At 39.6% G+C, this 6,000-nt stretch overlaps 1 protein-coding gene across 4 annotated transcripts in view; it reads left to right on the top strand.

The window, feature by feature from the left end:
• The first annotated feature begins 919 nt into the window (after nucleotides 1-919).
• LOC144962970 (bifunctional glutamate/proline--tRNA ligase-like) overlaps nucleotides 920-6,000 on the top strand; it is a 61,740-nt gene continuing 56,659 nt past the window's right edge. The window contains exon 1 of one of the 4 annotated variants that reach the window (XM_078896465.1): nucleotides 920-1,113. The gene's annotated coding sequence lies outside the window, so the exon portion shown is untranslated. Of the gene's footprint in view, nucleotides 1,294-6,000 lie in introns of all 4 variants that reach the window. The other 3 variants (XM_078896464.1, XM_078896458.1, XM_078896459.1) reach the window with 3 other exon arrangements.

Below are 6,000 nucleotides of genomic sequence, written 5' to 3'. Positions count from 1 at the left end.
AGCAATCTTAACAGGCAGCTGTGCCTCTGGCTTTCAACTATTAAAATGTAACAATTGTTTATGTCAAGTGTGTACAAAGTGTACAATTTGCTGTGTTATTTTGAACCTTGGGAGGCAATGTTAGTGAGTAGCACATGAATCTCGTGTAAAGTGGAGTTCAATGATCGTCATTATCACATGATTCATTGTGTATAATACTGTTATTGTAAAGCATCCATAATGTGTTCACTCATCCCAGACCCTTCGTTTTTTATATACCAAATTCCAAAGTATGGTACTGTAAAAAAAAAAAAAATCGGCTTAATCTCATTAACAATTCTCATGTTCGAGCCAATTTTCAATAAAATCCATCAGAAGGTTTGAAGATATATCCACGTTAACGTATGCCACGGGTTGTAGAACGGACTATATTTTGATTACCACCATGTTGTGTGGCCGTCAACAAGCCACCTCTCCCTAGCTCAATTTTCGGCGCTGTGCTGCGGCTGACCCCTGGGCTATTCCAGTCTTTATTTTGAATAATGCCTAAGATATATTTCCACATGAGGAGGAATAAAGGGAACTTTATTATTATTTACTGTATTTATATGTTAAAAGGGTGTGTGTCTCCGTGTGTGTGTGTATGTGTGTGTGTGTCGGTGGAAGGGGGGGGGGATATTGCCGTATTATAACATTCATTTACCACCGTAGCCAACCATAAGCACATTCATCATGGCGCGTGACATTGAAATTGGAATTAATGGCGGAGTGATAAAAATAAACAGAGAGGTGTCTTTTTGGTGAAACGGCGATGAACTGTGTGAGAGAATGTGTGTGTGTGTGTGTGTGTGTGTGTGTGTGTGTGTGTGCGTGCGTATGTATTATATTGCATAGACTCACGTGTAGTGTAGATACAACACACGAAACACACATAAGTCATAAGTACATAACTGTCAATATAACAGCAAGTCACCAGTGATCGAAATCAAGAGGCGCAATTTAAAAAACAACAACTTTAAATTGATCAATTTTTTTATTTTTTTTACGTTGGCTGTGTGAAATTAGTTCGAGGAAACCGTGTTCGGAGTAAGAATTAGTTCGAGGAAGGAATGGAATGATAACAAATATAATAAGGTAGAAATTCGGGACATTTGACTGAGTTCGAGGAAACAGTGTTTTCGAGGAAACCGTGGTGGAGTGTATTCCCAAACCGACGCAAATATTGTCCATGTTAATGAAGCCCATAATTGCGTTCGCTAATCAGACATACATGCAAACGTGTCATGTGGATGGAGGCCGCCATATTTTACATCAGTATGTTCAATGGGGTGGGGGAGGGGAATTCCCAATGGGTTTTTATACCTTTTCAGGTCTGATAACCCAAATTGTTATGAGCCCACTATTGTAATGAAAATACTCTTAAACCAAAGCAAAATATTGTCCATTACAACAATGTTAAATCGAGCCCATAACTGCATTCGGTTATCAGACCTTCAAACATGTGCAACTTAGTTTTAGTCGACGTGCGATTTGGTCATCTTATTATTATTATTCTTTTCAATGTTCCGTTTTTATAAGAATGGGTCAAATGGGGGAGAGTGACACTGACTAATCCAAAATAATTATACTGTATTTTTTATTTTTATCGGTTGTTGGATATGTAGGAGTCGTGCCTTTCGGTGAGTGACAGTCGCATCTTCGGATGGTCAGGGTCCACTGGTCCACACTACATATCTAGTTCATGTCTGGCTCCAAGTTGTCATCAAACACAACGGACCTTGTCTCGACTGACCTGCTAAACGATAATATGGGCGACGTGGAAAAATGGAAAAGCTTACCGCGTTTTAGTAAGCTTGCTAACAAGCCTACTAATCATCATAGTTAATCACGGACACGCCAAAATGAAGAGGAGACGATATGCGAATGACTTTGGGCCCCCTGCAACTAAGTACATCGCTTTAAGTATTAACAGGAAAGAGGAGGAATATCGTGTTAATGACGAGTCTAAAGCCAACAGGACAATTGGATGCTGACCACCCTAGACTGAAGACACGGAATGCCCCTATGTAGATTGAAGATTGGTACTTGGAATGTCCGGACTCTATACCAGGCCGGTAAACTCGAAAACGCCATACAGAAAATGAACGACATGAGACTTGACACCATGGGAATGTCAGAGACAAAATAGACATAAAGTGGGAAGATCAGTAATGTGATGATATACTCGGGAGATGAGAAACATGAGTGTGGCGTTGGGGTAGTGCTTAATTGGAAAGTAACACGGTCCTTGTTAGGATATTGGCCAATCAAAAACATGGTCATGATGTGCAAATTGGCAGCACACCCTTTCAACATCATAATAATTCAAATTTATGCTCCAACAACATCATAATAATTCAAATTTATGCTCCAACAACACATGATGATGAAAAAAAATAGAAGTATTATACCAAGATATACAAAATGATATAAATCAAAGTCAACAGATACTGTGATAGTCAAGTAGGACTTCAATGCCATCATTGAGAAAGACATGAACTCATCATAATATTATGTTGGCAGACATGGTCTTGGAACAACAAACAAAAGAGAAGAATTGTTGACTCAATTCTGTGAGAGAAACCGGCTCGCAATTGTAAATACAATGTTTAAGCAGCCCAAGCGTAGATTATATACGTGCAAAAGCCCTGGAGACAGATAATGAAATCAAATCGATTACATTCTGATAAAATCAAGATTTAAAAATAACATCACTGACTGCAAAACCCGCCCAGGTGCAGACACAGGGCCTGATCACAACCGCATGGTAATGGAGATGAGACTTAAGCACGAGATACCAATCAAACCAAAAAGAAAAACAAGATACAACACTGATATACTGAGGGACCAGGGAGTTAGCAGCTTATACTCAGTAGAAGTGAACAATATGTATGTGAAGCTATACATTGAAGATGACGATATCAAGGAAAAATCTGAAACTGAAATTGAGAAGATTGTTAACATCTGGGAGGCTCTCAAGACTTCCATAAAAGAGGAAAATGAAATCGTATTACGAAAGCAAGAAAATGAATCAGAACAACAATAGATGAAGAATAAAATACGGGATTTAATAAAGGAAAGAAAACAAAATAAGGATAAACCAACATATGAGAATAGATAGGGAAATGAAGAAGAGATGTAAAGAGGCAAAAGGGGAATGCCTAAATGAGAAATGCTCGAACAATTTTTTTAAAAACCAAAGAGGACATAAAACAAGGACAGTGTTCGAAGAGGTCAAGAAATTGACAAGAAACAATCAAACACAGAAAATTGTATAAAAGACTCAAATGGAAATTTGATATTCGAATTAGATCACCCCCCTGGGGCACCCTATCCTTTACCCACGCCACGCTAACATTTCATTCATACTGCAACCACCATTGCGTACAGACGATACAAGTTATTTTTCATTATATTTTATTTGTTTTCCACGTTTATTTGTGTATTGTTGTGCTGACGAAGGGTTTGTACCCGAAACGTCCATTGTCTGTTTTGTTCCCGTACGAAGCCTTTCCATTTTCACTCTTTCGTTAGTAACTACAGAACAACAAGTCTGATGTGCCACGTCTTGAAACTACTTTTAACTATCATACTGAGAAGAGCAAAGGATAAAATAAATGCCCAAGTCAGTGCGTGAAGAGCAAGCAGGATTTCGAAGCAATAGTGAAACCGGAGATGCGATTTTTAACCTCAAAATCTTGATTGAGAGACACCTGGAAGTCCAAAAAGAAGTGTACGCATGCTTTATTGATTACTCCAAGGCATTCGACACAGTAAACCACGAAAGGCTGATTAACTTTAAGAAACAAATATTTAGATGAAAATGACACTGCCATTATAGCAAATCTGTACTGGACACAAAATACCCAAATACTGACTTGACTTAGATGCCTTTCGCGTCTCGACCGAAAGATCGGGTCGCCTTGGCTGTTTCCAGTATTTCCTGTGTGAGGTGTCTCCAATATTGCCGGTCCTCTGCTAGGGTTCTCAGATTTTCAAGGTCCCCTGCCGTTATGAGACTAATGCTTTGTCCAAGTGTTGTGAGGTTTTTGTTTAGGATCACAGGGAGTGTTGTGATCGGTCTTCCTCTGAAAAGGTTCCCGTGTTTTTGGAAGTATCCCGACATGGCTTGGTTTGCTGGTATGTTTTTGTCCCTGCGTAGTATGTGACCGAAAAGTTGCCATCGTTGTTGTAAAATGTCAAGGGAGATTGGTCTTTCTTTTGTGATCTTATAGAGTGATTCATTTGAGATCTTTTTGGGGTATTTGATGTCCAGTACCCTTCTTAGCTGTGTGCGATGGAAGGCATCCAGATGTTCTTCTTCGGATTTTGTCAACGCCCAAGTGCCGCAGTTATACAGAAGTACCGGTTTTACAAGAGCATGGTACAGTTTCAGTTTGGTTTTTCTCTTTATTTTGTCACCTCTAATCCATACATTGGTGAGTTTACTGAGTGCGGCGTTTGATAGCTGTTTTCTTCTTTGTACATCCTCGGTGTCTCCAATTAGTGAGCCGACTTTCTTTGTTCTTTTCCATTCCTCTTTGTTCCTCGATATTGTTGTAAATTCGGTTTTATTGGCATTGACTTGGAGGTTATATTTCATGAGGGTATTTTGTATGATGTCTATATTTGCTGGTGTTGATCCAATAAAATCGACATCATCTGCATAGGCGATTTCTCTAGGGATTGCATTCTCAATATGAGTCGTTGGTTTTGGAATGACTTTTCGAACTTCTTTCAGAGCGTGTTCTAAGTATATTGTGAACAGAATCGGGCTCAGACTATCTCCTTGGGGGGTCCCGATGTTACTTTCGAACTGCGTCTGTTTTGTGGCCCCGTATATCCTTGGTTGTATCTTTGTGTTGCTGAGGAGAAATCGGATTATTCGGAGCTCGTCTTCGTCTACTATTTCTGTTAATATCTCCAAAAGTTTTCCTCTGTCGATCGTATCAAAGGCTGCGGACATATCGATTCCGGTTATTGTTATGGATATGTTTTCTTTGAGTGCCTTTGCTGCCAACCATTTATGTGTCCATACAACGTCCGATGTGCTTCGGTCTTGGCGAAACCCGCTTTGGCTATGTGATAGGTATTTTCTATTTTCGGTCTAATTCTGTTGAGGACAATAGTTGACAGTGTTTTTCTTATGGTATTCAGTAATGTTATTGGGCGCAGGTTGTTTACGGGTCCTTTCGTTTTTCCTGGTTTTTGTATTGTAATTAGGACACCGCTGTTTATGTCCCAGTCTTTGTGTGTTGAGAATGTTTTGTTCATTATGTTTGCAATGCTCAGATCCAGGGAGAGTGTACCGCATTTCAGCAATTCAGCGGGAATTTCATCTTCGCCTGGGGATCTGTTATTGTTTAGGCACTTTATGCTATTTCTAACTTCAGTTGTTGTGATGCGGTTGTTTAGGTCTCTAGGGTTTCCTGAGAAGGGCGATATTTGTGAGACTTGTTTGTGAAATTTCTGCTGGAAGTGGTCAGTTACAATGTCAAGGATATCGTTGGGATTTGTTGTCTGTTTGCCAAATTTATCCTGTAGTTTTGGGTTCTCGAATGGTTTTCGGTTCAGAGATTTCGTCGCTTTGAACATAGACGATGCGTTATTTTTGGACTTTTCTATGTCTTCCACTTTTTTGTCTAATTCCTCGTTTCTGTGTTTTATTGTAAGTGATCGAATTGAATGCAGTATTTTGTTTCGTTCCGTTTTCAGGTTTATTATTTCTTCCGAGTCTTTCGTGTTTTGTATCCTGATCCCCATACTCAAAGAAGCTGTACGGCAGTGAGGACGACCTCAGGACCACTGTGGGCTTCATTCACCAGACCGGACTGACCATGTGACATGACGGGAACGAAGAAGAAGAAGAAGAAGTATCCTGATCCTAAGTTCTTTTTGTTGCCGCGATAGATCGTTAATAGCGATGTTAGGCGTTCGATTTGGTTTGTTCTTAGTTGTATTAATAGAGCCTGCACTTTCTTC

This window comes from Berghia stephanieae, chromosome 1, assembly GCF_034508935.2.
Source record: "Berghia stephanieae isolate SIO BIC M18660-M18661 chromosome 1, UCSD_Bste_1.3, whole genome shotgun sequence".
Taxonomy (NCBI): Eukaryota; Metazoa; Mollusca; class Gastropoda; order Nudibranchia; family Aeolidiidae; genus Berghia; species Berghia stephanieae.
The sequence above is the reverse complement of the archived record's forward strand: the minus strand, read 5'-3'. Positions and strand labels throughout refer to the sequence as shown.